This window comes from Protopterus annectens, chromosome 8.part1 (assembly GCF_019279795.1).
Source record: "Protopterus annectens isolate FY-2018-M chromosome 8.part1, PAN1.0, whole genome shotgun sequence".
NCBI lineage: Eukaryota > Metazoa > Chordata > Ceratodontiformes > Protopteridae > Protopterus > Protopterus annectens.
In genome coordinates, this window is record NC_056742.1 from 160,459,151 (window position 1) to 160,473,584 (window position 14,434).

A 14,434-nucleotide genomic window follows, 5' to 3' on the forward strand; every position below is an offset into this window, starting at 1 on the left:
GTTGTTTGATACATGCACCCACTAAAGATTAGCAGGTTGATCCATTATACAGTTCTTTTTGTTATCATCAGCATTGGAAACTATGTCACATTTTACAAGGCTTTTTGTTTTAATGAAAACCCTCAACCAGAAAACCAAACACACCCCCATAACCTGTTAGCCTAATACAAACACACAAAATTGTGCACATCTTCAAATAAAGATGTTGAAGCTTCCTAATAGGAATAATTGTCCCAAACAGACAGCTGCAAACACAGGCCTTAACTAATTGGTGTATGTTTTTGATTCATCTTTATTCCCTCCCAGATGCAAAAAACAACATGCATGCTTTCAGAAAACATTAAGTTTTAGCCATGACAAAACCAGTGTTCTGGCATTTTATTGCCCTATTATCAACTTGTCTCCATGGAAACATAAGACAAAAAAATGTAGTCCTCAGCTGCAAGCTTCTAAAGACACTGCTGAAATAATTATTGCTAGAGAAAAAAACTTTTTATTATATTCAGTGTTCTCTAGATTAAGCCAAGGGTCTTAATCAAGACATTCACCTATGCAAAAGTAAAAGAAAACATATCAGCTCTGCAAATACTATGATATGTGTGCATTTGCACTCCATCCTCCAACTCAGCAACCCAAGATTACAGCCTGTTAACTTAAACATGCTTTTATCTAGGCTTTTTTTGCATTGTACTGTCTACATTTTAAATACTAAAACAGAAGAAAAAAAGAGAAAAAAAGGCTTCTGTTTACTTTAGTATCGTTGTCACATACAAGAACTACTAAAAAGGCTTTACTATATAACATGTCATTTATATCATGAAAAGTTCCATAGAAGTACCGCTAAAAAACAGAAATTGTTTTACTTACAGTTCACTTTTTCCTTTCACTTCCCCTTCCCTCCATGTCCTTCCAAACATTAATGACATGAACTGAGGCAAATGCCTTTCATTTCCCCACAAGATTTACAAAGTCAGTAAAAGTCCACTTTTTCACTTTTTCTTATATAGCCATATTTCAGAAATGTGAATGAACTTTGCAGTCTCACATTTATTTACTAATTTCCATATTGCTGGTCTTCTTCATGTTAATCTCCATCTCCCAACTCCATGTTGGGCGGCACAGTGGTGCAGTGGTTAACATTGTCACCTCACAGCAAGAGGTTCTCCAGTTCAATTCTCGGCTGGAGTGCCTTCTGTGTGGAGTTTGCATGTTCTCCATGTGTTCGTGTGGGTGTACTCCGGTTTCCTCCCACATTCCAAAGACATGCATCTGGAGCATTTCTCCCCGGGCCTCCGCTGAAAACAGGCTCTGTGGAACCTAGTCGGACTTTCCCGGTCAACAAATGATAAATAAAATAAATAAATAAATATGTTCAAGTCCGAGGTAATCCCAATTATTCTAGGCAACTCAGGTGCTTTTCTCTCTCTCTGAAAAATTTTTCTTTGGAACATGGAAAATATTTCAAAGGCAAAGTCTTTCCATATGCTTTATTATCAGAAGAATGAGAAGCAGTGTTCCCTCCAATTTGATGGTTCACTTTTTGTTGGACAAGCTTTTATATTTCATCCTTAGTCTGTTCTGCATCAAAAAACAACTTTGATCCTCCAGGAAAAAAATATTCTGAAGACATCTGGTTACAAAAGCTTAAATTTCACACCTGCCTTTTAATATTCCCCGATTGCTAGAATAAATTTGTTTCTCTTCTGTCTGGTGTACAGTGAATTATCATTTTCTTCAAATACTCTGCTGTATCTATCTTTTAATACTTTGCCTTTTTGCTACAGTTTTAGCAAGATCAAGTCTTTCTCTTGGTAGGTTTGCATCCTTACTCATACATGTCTTGTCTGCTTTCTCATGGCTAGATTTAGAGTATACAAACTGTGTAACCTTTCAATTTATAGTTTCTGCTGTGAAACACTAGCCCAGTTGCGTATTTGTGCCTTCATAAAATTAATACAGTCTGTTCCTTCTAGTTTCTCTGGTACAGTAGAAAATCTCAGATTTTCTGAACATGCTGTTTTCTAATTCTACTATTTTTTGAAACATTTCTTCTTGAACATGCTCATACTCAGACAGCATGTTCTTCATTTTGATCTCTGATTTTTGCAGTTTTATCAGTTCATCTTAATATCTGTTCATAGGTTCATAAATAAGTACTAGGGCATCTGCTGTTGTGATCCATTTTAAGCCTAGCAAATTTCTCTTTTTGTGCTTAAAATAATTTATCCCATTTGGTTATACATAGCAATTGCCCATCCGTATTCAATAATTATATATTAACCCATATGAGGATAACTGGGATCATACCATAGATAACCTGATGGGACCCATGCATGGGATAAAGCATTTATGTGCTACATCTGTCCATTATTGGTACATAGGGCAATCCTGGGGTACATTTTCTGTTTCCAATCCATAGTTCTAAGTTGTATTTAAAAATGGACAGGGGTGAGCTTTGTTTTAAGTGGATGGAGAGTCTGTTCTGCAGCAGCTATATCTGTTCTATTGATGTTGCAGAAGAGGTTTAGATACCTAAACTGAGGATTTCTGATACCATTTGACTTGCTGATGTACAGTAAATTCATCAGTAATAGGACAGTGGATGCCTTGTATGCCAGACACAACTCACCTCTTAGCAGTCTGTGGGATACTGAGTGTAGTGACAGGGCTGTGAGTTGGTGCATGTAGGACACGTTGTCATGCTGTTTAAAGCTTTTTCCATTTTTTACAGTTTCTTATTTGAATTGATATACTCTTTCAGTTATTTGTTTACTTTAATCAGCTTTGAGAACACTTGACTTATTTTTTCCTCAAGATTACTGGAAACCATGTCTTGCACAAAAGCTGGAACTTGAACTGCTTTTTGCTAAACAGCTGCAGAATTCTTCCCAGTCATTGTTTTCTCTTCATTTTTCCTAGTTGATTTTCTTTCAGGCAATGTTAGTTTCTTCTTTGTTGGCATCCAGGCAGTGTACTTACTAGCCAGTAAATTAATCTACTAAAAGTGATAGCCACTGGTCCTTGTTTTTCGGGTTTTTTTCCACACTGTGAGAGCCGAAGTTAAAATGTTGATCAATGTGCAGCCATTTTGGAAAAACCCTTTCTGTGGCATTTCTAATTGTATTTACAATAAGGCTCTTCCAGTGCTACTGCTGAAGTATTTTTAATGACATTTGATAGTGTGCAATACAGTCAATGAGCAAAGTAAATGGAAGCTGAATTTGTCAACACTAAGAAAAATAAACAGGATGGTGAGCCTAACTGTCTAACTTACATTTATAGCTACTGGATGAAACATTGCATAGCAATATATTTCTAATAGACAATAGTAGTAACATATGGTTTGTATGGACCGCTAGCACGGTAGGCATGTATCATGTTCTGTGTCTGTCACAAATACACTTACAATAATGTAGACTAGAAACATTCTGCAGTTGTGGCTTTTACATGTATCATTGACAATGACCTGCTTCTGTCATCCTGTGCTATGGGTTACTATGTTCATAGTTCTTGATTATGTAAATGCACACCTGACTGATTGTAGAGAAAATGTGTGAGGAACAAAGGGAATTGCATATATGTTTATGAGAATAAGCTGGCAAGCAGCATTAGCAGCCAAGTACAAGTGGGTCTGTATCATAATATATATAATTCTAATGACCATTTATTATCTACACATTTATTTAAAACAATTTTGATTTTTGTTAATGTATCTTTTCTAACTTCCTGCCTGTAACTAGCAGTGTGGTATGAGTTTGGATGCCTCAGTATTATCTAGAGGCAGCATTCACCTATACATTTTAAGAAGTCAGCTTCATGACATATAGAGATGAAATCCTGACTATGCCCAAATAATCTGATTCATCTAGCAGGCTGGGTGCTGAAGAAGTCATGAGAGATTGTGGGAAAAATAATGAGATACAATAGCTGCTCACCTCTCTCACGGGATGAAGACTTGCTGGTGGCTTCTGCTGGAGACTGGAAGAGAAGACTAAGAGCCATCAGCTTCATGACATGATTGCTTGAGGTACTGCTGAGCATATAACAAAACAGATGAGGGCAGCTCAGCTTCAAAGCTCCATTGAATGCCTCCATAAATAAGTGACCAGCACATCTGCAGAATGAAGATATAGCCAGCTAGTCCCAGAAGTGGTGGCCCTATACAGGCTGGAGAAATAGGGGGTGGTAGAAGATAAGGGGAGCTATCAGGAGAGAGAGCAATGAAAAATAGTTTGAAAGGACACAGTAATTTCTTTTTCTAAGGTCATCAATGTCATGCGCCCTAGGAAAATATGAAAAAATATGCATTTTGGTGATTTCTACGGTACAATTAAGAAAATGTATTTTGTCCTTTCAAGAAACTGGATTTCTTTATCTTACCATGTATTTTAATTTAGTCAGTATCACTAAGACATTTCAGCATGTCTACCCAGGGGGCCTCTTTTTTTTTCTTGTTTGTTATAAAACCATATCTGAATGGAGTTTCACACCTGAGACTTCCTAATAAGCAGGTTGTTTCTCCTTGGGATCTCAACTTTGTAATGGAAAATTGACTATGTCACCTTTCGAACCTGCCCATTAAGTTTATTTAATTTTTTGACTTGGAAACTATATTCATTATCACTCTAGCATCTGCAAGACAAGCATTTGAGTTAGAATCTATTAATGTGGGTGAGTCCTGTCTGATTTTCCCTCATTTTTGCCCAAAGTGGTTTCAGAGTTCATAGATTCATAGGTAGGTACTAGGCTATTGGCTATAGGGCCTATATAAGCCTAACCAAATGGTACCCTGGCTTGCACCACCCAAGAAAATTATTTTCCTGTGCCCCTGTCGAGCAGAGCCACAGAAGTGATCCCAGGGGTGAATTTCCTATCTCCCATCCAATCATCAAGATTTTCTTGAAGAGCGCTAATGAGGAGCTTTGTTTGATATAGATAGGTAGTTTGTTCCAGAGTATGGGAAGTCTCTGGGACAGGAGTCTATCCCTCCAGCATGTTCTGTTTATTGTGGTGGCAAGGTTTAGGGCCCTAGAGCATGTAGCTTGGAGGGATTGGAATTTCTTTAAGTGGAGCATGTTCAATAGCTGTGGGTTTGACATAGCTTTGTATGTTAGGCAGAAATCACCTCTGAGTAGGTAATATGCGACTGAGAAAAGCTGGAGTTTTTTGAGATGGTCTGCATAGGGCATCTGTTTGAGGCCGGTAATCCCCTTTGTCAGGTATTTCTGTGGTCTTTCCAGTTGTAGATGTCTTCTGAGGTTGTACTCTATAATGGGTGTAATGAGAGATGAGTAGTAATTTACTTTAGATGAAGCAGTAAATTTCTCAAATTCTGCCTAGAACCCAAAAAACATGGAGAAAAGATTCTATGTACTCTACATGTGCAGAGACAACTCCGGTAATATCTTGACAAAACTTAGCCCTTTAGAAAAGTTAATGAGCTATTTATTCTTTGTCAATGTATGTCTAAACAGACAATTTGTACATGGCTGTTCTCAGCTTTTTGCTATTTTCACCATGGCAAATACATTCTAGGAAGTATCTAGGTATACTCTATTCAGGCCTTATCTTTGATGGCATACTGGAAAGAGTAGACTCTAGAAGCATTCTAGATGCAGCTGAATGGTCCCCTGTACATACTTTTACAAAGCATTACACACTGGATTTTGTTTCCATGTCCGGGTCTATCTTTCCTGGGACCATTCTCTTTTGGCCCCTCAATCTGTATCCTTCTCCTCCTTCTATTTTGGGTAGACTTTGGTAATCAAACCATGTAGCCCAAAAGCTACTGCAGTAGTGAGAATTATGAACAACTTTTAATTGTGTAACTTTCACTTACCCATTATAGTAGATATTTGAATGTCTTACTGCTGCAGTAGCTGTAGCCACCCTCTATCCCCACTCTTGTGTATAGTTGTAGTGGGGATAGAGGTTTGTTTCTTATTTATATGTTTTTTTTCTTATTATTGGTTGTTTGATTTGGGAATGCTAGGATCTTCTCCATGTGCAGGCAAGAAAATCCAGAAGAAATCTAAACTCTAAATGCTGATTTCCCTCTATGGGATTAAGCAATCAGAAGTCAGGATGTAGGTGCGGAGGGAGAAGCTGTTGCTTATTGATTGGTTATCATCTCTTAGGCAAGAAATGACCCATAGACCCTAAACGCTACTGCAGCAGTGGGAATGATGAACATATCCTTCAGATGATGTTGACTCTTGATATACATTAAATACAGTTTCAGAAATATATATATATTTTTACCTTACCTAACATTTTGTATTTAACAATGCAGTATACCTTGAAGAAAATTGACTTTATCAGTCTATGGAGACAGGAGAAGAAGCGGAATGTGAAAGCGCTAATCTATATGTGCACGAATAAAGACATATTGTTACTGTGAACGCTGGAATCTTTTCTTCAAAGTTAATGTGAATGTTGGACGTTTACTCCAGTCGTGGTTGTTCCTGCTACCTTACATTATTATGTTGATATATATATATATATATATATATATATATATATATATATATATATATATATATATATAGATAGATAAATATATAGATATATAGACATATAGATATGCATTAGCAAATGCAACTTGTATCTGCATGCACCTGTATGTAGTTCTTAGAAGTTTACTGATTGCATAGGCATTTTTGTCAGGGCATTTTACTTTCTCAGATACACAGCCTTATCAGCTTTCATCATAAGTGTTACTGTTACAACTATTTCTCTTTACACTCTTCTATGTTATTTCAGTGAAATGTAAATGCCCTTTATTGGATGGCCCATAGACATTTTTAGGGGAGTGCTGAGCGTAGGTAGAGGTGACTGGCAATTGCATAAAAATGACTGTTCTGTGGTAAATGTGTACATGTGTTTTTGGGACAATTTGTTTGAAAGCACTTATAACAATTGATTGGTGTGTTCTTTCTTGTTTGGTACAAAATGTCATTTACCTGCTGTTTTGGGGGTAGGGAAACAAAGTTCCATTTCTGTGTTGGCAGCGAAATTTTTTTTTACAGAGGTTTGCTTTGCTGTTGTTAGTCCATGTTTTGGATCAAATTTTGGTTTGTGTGTGACTGTGCTATGTTAGAACTCCATAACCCTTTTTATAGTTGAATCACTGATTTTTCTTCTTCAGTGGGTAATATTGAAAAACTAATAATATGTATTATATCTAAGCAGGACTTTTATTTATGTGGTAGTTTTGTATAGTATCCTTTTCTGTTTTATGTCACCAAGGACTATGGCACCCAAGCATCCCAATCCCTACAATCCCCCCTTCTGGGACTCAGAGAAGAATGTGATCATCCAATCCTTTCAGCAACATCTTGTCTTTCTGCTTGAGAGGGGACATGGAGATATTTCTAGAAGAATGCAAGTATGGAACTATATAGTGAACAACATAAATGCTGTTGGGGGTTGCAGCAGGACATATGATCAGGTGTGACATAGGACATGATTTCATCAGCCCAGACCAGAGCAGCTGCATTGGCCCATGGACAACTGGCTACTGAGGGTTGGAAGCTTCTACAGAGCCACCACTGACACCAAAAGAAGAGTTCCTCTCCACTGTCAGGGATCCAGAGAGCTCAGTGGAAAGTGCACAACAGCATGTGATTGATGATGGTGCTGCTGTTTCCAGGACAACAAGTATGCTCCAAGAATAGCTTCTAGGTAGACTTATGTATGTCAATTTTTAAATATTGTATAACAAAATAGTGAAAGTAATAGTCAAATTGGTTAAGTGCATTTTTTGTGGGAGTAACTATTTATAGATTGATGCAGTTAACAACACATTCTGGTTCATTGCACATGGGATTGGGGTGGGCGTGTCATCCAAGTTTCAGGTAAATGTATTGTTAATAGATATATAAAAGCCAATTTTTCCCACTGTGTTGTTGTTATTGTGATGATGGTGTCCTTACATTTTGGTTAAATTCCTCCAGGACCATCCTCCCTAGCAAGTGTGAAGTCATTTGCACATGGTAAGCCAAACAGTTTTATTTCAGTACTGATGACTATTTGACAGAAATATGCATTTATCCATATGTGTGAGGTAGGTGTCAGGACTGTGTGTGGATTGCTGTGACATTTATGTATTTATTTATTTATTTTTGCATTTGTTAACTGGGTTAGTCTGACTGGGACCAGAGAGCCCTTTTTCAGTGGAGACCCGAGGAGAAAAGCTCCAGGAAAGTAAAAAAAAAGTAAGAAAAACCTAACAATTCAAGTTGTAAGATACTTCACAGTACAAAAATACAGAGAAATATACAATATGAATATACACAAGGCAAATGTATAGCATTTTGAGAATGCAATAACAATATGTTTGAGAAATTTGGCTAGCATTAAGTTATTTACAAGGAATGTAGCAATGCCTAAAATAAAAAAAAAAAAAAAAATCAGAGTAACATTATGGCATAGTACAACAAGGATGCATTTAATAGCATAGGTACTAACTGCAGAGAGAGTAACATATGTAGACAGTTTAGGCAGATACCAGAGAGATATGTTAATTGAGAGAAGTAGAAAAATTAATTAGGTAATTTCCTGACAAGTACATATCAGTGCATGTTGGAAATTAATTTTTAGTTGCTTTTTGAATTCACCACTTTTGGTAGTGGAGCAAAGGGACAATGGAAGTTTGTTCCATGAGTGTGCAATTGAATGACTGTAAAGTATTTTTCCAATATTTTTGTTTGGCTTGGCCACCAGCAGAAGGTTTTTTTGTGTGCTTCTGAGGTCACGATTGGGTGTGTAGGGTGTAATTATAGATGTAAGGACAGGATTTGGGATTATTTAGGATGCTGTGTGCAATTTGTAGTTGTGATATTTGAAGCATGTGGGGGAGCTCAGGCCTTCTTAATCTTTTCAGGGATATACAGTCATGGGATTTGTAGCTATTACTGGCTGTAAATCTTGCTATCTTGTTATAGGTGGTTTCTAGTTTGGTTAAGAGATTATTTTTGAGGTAAGTATGGGAGGAGCATACAGCAGGGATGGTAGAATAAATGTTTGAGTCAGTACAGGTCTAGATTTATTAGGTATATATTTGTTGTTGCAATATAGAAGGCCTAGTTTTTGATTAGACTTTTTGATAAAGTTTAAGATATGTAGGTTGAATTTTAATCGGTCGTCTATTGTAACACCAAGCAATTTGGTGTTTGAGTCAGTGGTGATAATTGTATTATCTAAGGATGAGCTGGTGAAGTTGTCTTTAGCTGGACTGAGGTTTTTTCGAAGGAAAAGGAGAAGCTTGGTTTTTTTGGGGTTGAGAAGCAGGCTGTTTTCAGTTAGCCATTGTTCTACTTGGTGCGGAGATTGTTGAGTGTCAGTGTGGAGATTTTGTATATTGCCGCAGGTGCTAATAATTGTGGAATCATCTATGTACTGTATTAAGGTAGAGTGGGGGCAGGGGATATGGAGGTTATTTGTAAATATATTAAAAAGTAGGGGGTCCAGGATACAACCCTGGGGAACCCCGGTCTTAACAAGATGGAAAGGGGAGAAGGATGTTTGCCACCTGACAGACTGATATCTTTTTGAGAGGTAGCTGTTAAACCAGGAGGTAGTAGAGGTAGAGAATTGTAGGTTGGAAAATTTGTTTAGGATGAAGGGATGGTAAACTGTGTCAAATGCTTTAGATAGGTCATAGAATAGAGCTGATACAAGTTTATTATTATCTCTGGCTTGGGAAATGTTGTGTGTGAAAGATAGGAGAGCAGTGATAGTACTGTGCGAGGGTCGGAAACCATGCTGTGTGGGTGTAATTAGGTTTGTCTGTAAGAGGTGGTTTAGTATTTGTCTATGTATACATTTTTCTAGTATCTTGGATAAGGGGTTATAATATGGCAATAGACCTGTAATTTGAGGGTTCTATAGAATTTCCTCCCTTGTGGAGGGGTACTATGAAGAATTTTTTCCAGATATCTGGCACTGTATTTTCTTGGCTGGATCTATTGATAAGTATAGATATAGGGTGTGCTGCAGATTCGGATGCATGTTTGAGAAGTAATGGAGGGAGTTTGTCAGCTGATGGGGAACAGAGTTTGAGTTTATTAAGAGGTGATCTGATGAAGGAAGTTGCTATGGGTGCTAGGGAGAACAATGAAAGAGATGAGTTAGGAGGTGGAGTCTTTATATCAAGAGTTTCTGGTTTAGTAAACTTTTCTATTGTTTCGATGAAAAAGTTAAGTAGGCTTGCAGTTTCATTAGAATGTTTGTTAGGGAAGGGGTTTGGTGAAGAGGGGTTCCCTGGAGATAATAGTTTGTTTATTGAGTGCCAGAATTTCTTTGAGTTGGAATGTGGATTGCTCAGAGATTTTATATAGAAAATGTTTTTGTCTAGTAGGAACTGTTTTTTGTTTGGTTGCAAAGCTGTTTATATAAGTTCAGGTGGAAAGTTGAGTTGTTATTTTTTTTCCATGCTCTCCAGGCACTGTCTCTCTTGTTCTTAAGTGATCAAGTTACCTGGTTAAGCCATGGTGCATAATTACATTTTAGCTGGATTTTTCTACTGGGAGCCAGGGTGTTAAGGGTTTCTAGAAATAAATTATTGAAGCTTTGGACAGCCTCATTAAGGGCTAATGTGTGTAGGAATGACCAGTTTACAGTGGACAGTAATTCAGTTTGGGTGACAGTCATCTGTGATAGTGGCACCAGTGTGACTTTGTTAGCATGTATTAAACTGTACTAGTGTAGCTACTAATTCCTTTTCTGTGTTTGTTGCTTATTATCAAATGTGATCCTAACAGTGGAAGTGTAGGACTCTTACCATCTGATGTCAGAGTATCTGCAGACTCTGATGATGATGGTGGCCAAACACAGGCACAGTAGAAGGGAGTGCAGAGGTTGAATTGGACACTGAGACTGACATTCTGCCATCCCTTGTAATTCCATTGGATACAGCCAATAGCCTATGCAAACCCATTCCAGTGAGCTCTCAGACATTGGACAGATGGAGGATGACACACTTGATTAAGGTAGTGTGGTTACTGTAGCTTCAGTGCCTGATGAGTCTGTCCACAGCTGAATTGTGGGTGAGGTGCCATGCAGGAGGGATACAAGGTGTGCTTGCAGGAGGTCAGCTTTCCATCCTCCACCTGATACTGATGTGTCTTTCCGCACCCTCAGCATATTTTTATGCCCATCATGGAGGCACAAGCACATTCAAATAGGACTGCTGAGGAAATGCTTAGGGTTGTAGGTGTGGCAAAGGCTGACGTGCGTGACTGCATCCACCGTGTAGCCAACTCAATGGATTGGATAAATGACACATTGGAATGGTGTGTGTCTGTGGTGGAATGCCTGATAAGAGGGAGATGCCATCCACGTGGGTGCAGGTCACCCACATCATCTGATGTTAGCCAATGTGGCTATGCCTGATCACACTCTGATAGTGGCACTACTTCCACTACTTCATCAGGAGTTGAGGTGTCCAAACCCAGATGTGGCAGGGCATGGGGTCATGGTCCTGCGAGTACTTGTGAGAAAAGCTCATCCACCAGACATCAGTCACATTCAGATACAGCAGTGCACCTGACTGTGGGCATGGACATGCCAGTGCAACTCCTGGCAGAGACAGTTCTCAGGGTCTGGGATGATGACTATGAACTGTCAAATCTACCATTCATGGCTCACACCTGTCCAACATACCAGGACATAAAGCTAGCACAGAGCTTGTCTGTGTTTTTGCAAACACTTGTACACCAATTTCACCTGGACTGTCCATGCAGACACAAGCGAGTAACAGTTACATGGGTCAGTAGTGAGGCTTAAAGCTTATCCAGTCTCACTTGCCATATGATACTTTATCCAAATCTCTGCCTGTTTCTCTTTTGTACTCACATGTACTCACTACATTTTGTGTTAGCCTAGGCCTCCTGCCCCCCCCACCCCCCACGCACACACCCTGTGCAAATGATGATAACTGTGCCATATCATTGTTTTATATCTTTTGAATTTAGGGCCACATGAGTCTTTTTTCTGATCCTCAGAGTACATAGCTGACATAGTGCTTACTATATCTGTTTTTGTGATGCTGTTTTGCAAATTGTATTGCTTTCTTACAGGTTTTTGTAATGTGTACATCCCTCCCAAACTCTTCACCAACAAAGATGGACCAAGCCATAAATAAAAGTGTGGCAAGGGCTCACCAATGGGGAGAGTTTTTAAACATTGTAGTCTTACAAAGATAGACAGTTGATGGAGGAACAGGTTTTGCATTACTATTTTTATGTTTGTTTAGAGGGATATGAAGTCTGAAACTGAAATATGTGTCATTATTTTCTAACTTTACTCTTTAATGATTTGCTATTGCAAACATATAATGCCAAACTGTGGACATTCAGTGAAAATCTGTACATTTTAGATGTAAGACCTATTACTTGATAGAAGAATAGAAGACACGTATTCACAAAAGTCACTGCTGTCCCATCTTGATGCAATTGCTGTAAAAAACATCAGCCTTATACTTACTTACATTAGCAAGTAACAATATGCAAGAATATGCCATTTATTTGTATTCTTAGACATTTATTTTTTCTATTCCAGGTTCAACACTTACCTTGGAAGTGCAAGCAGTTGCAAGAGTTTTTGTTCAGGGCTGACTCTGTCTGATGGTAGCAGTACACAGCCATTACTTGGCTTAGTAAACATTGTGAGTGTTGCCTGGCATCAATATTACTCTATGCATTTGCGTAGTATGCCCCTTAGGTGGTGAGCATGTGTGCTATCCATTGCCTCTTGGCCAGTGCAAGGCCATATTGTACACTCCTACATCTGCCTACACCCTTAGAGGCTGCCAATTCGCTGTCTGACTCCTCACCTATGTGTGGCTGTGGTGACCTTGGCATTGGTGGTGGGATGTGTGGCCCTTCCCCTTGCTGTTCCTGCTATAGCTGTTTTTTCAGGATAATGTTGTGGAGCATGGCACAGATGATGAATATTTAAAAACATGTATGGGGATTGTATGGCAGGTCTCCCGCAGATGTATCTAGGCCTTGCTACCATGACTTTAGTAGCCCAAACACATGCTCCATGATATTTCTTGTTTGTTCATGTGCCTCATTATAGCATCCTTCAGTTAGCGTGTATGGATTTTTGATGGGCATCATCAGCCATGGTTCTAGTGCATAACCTGCATCCCCCAGTAAATGACCCTGTGGGATATCCCCCTAGTAAACATCCCATACAGTTGAGAGTTGTGCCAGATGTGTGAATCATGATAACTGCCTGGGTTGCCAGCACACACATTCAGGATGGTTCCCTTAGCATTACATGTGACCTGGCAGTTAATGGAGTGGTAGCCCATTCTATTCATGTACACACTTCCCTGTTCTCTGAGTGGTGCTTTGATTTCTGCATGTGTACAGTCTATGACATCCAGGACTTCAGGGTAGTGTACTACAGGATAGAACTCCTGCATAGTTCTGGCTCTGTCCTCAGGTGTGCGGGAACATGTATGTACTCACTGACATGTTGCAGCATTGCATTCAATAACTGATGGAGGATGCTGGCTGCTGATGCCTGTGACACTCCCAGCATGTTCCCTGTTGGTCTCTGGAAGGTTCTTGTCACTAAAAGTCTAAGTGTTACACATATCTTAGTCTCCACTGGTATTGGTTCACCTTGGTTTATCCTTGGCCTCAGCTGAGGATGGCAGAGGTTGCAGAGTTCCTGTAGTGTGTCTCTATCCACCCTGTAGTGCTACCACCTCATGGAGATTATGAAAAGTTAAACAAGGTCTAAAAACCCTTCTCCTTCTTTGCCGTGGTCTGTTAGCAGTAGCATAGACATAGGCCTGCCGCACATACACATGAATAAGAATAACAGCAGTCCCTAACATTCTTTCCATGTAGCATAGTTTCCTTGGCTGAATTCCATTAGGTTTTGGAATTCCCTGGGAAGATTAGCAATGAATCTACACAGTTTCATTATAGCTTGTTGAATAGCTCCTCCTTCTTGGATTGGCTAATTAGCATACTATTCAGCAGCTTATACTGCAATTAGCATCTCACTATGTTTACAGTGTTTGTGTGTCTCTACACACTGTGTAGAGCCTCTTACTAAACACAAAACTGTGCATTATCATGTGCGTGTTGTGCTTGAGACGAATACAGTTTTAGTGGACCGTGTAGGCTTTAATTAATGTGCACCAATATTTTTTTCATAAAACTTGAACATTGTTCAGATCAGATTGGTGGAGAAATCCTAAAACATTTCTCATCTGGCATGATATTATTTTAATATAGGTGCATAGCAGTTTGCAGAAATATATTTCATGATTAAAGTTAATGTGCTGTTTGGTATTCACCTACAAACATTAAGATTGTAATGTATTGGTAGTAATTAAAATGAACTGCTGTGATGTGAACAGATTCTGATAATACAATTACAGTTTAACATTAATTGAACACACATAAAA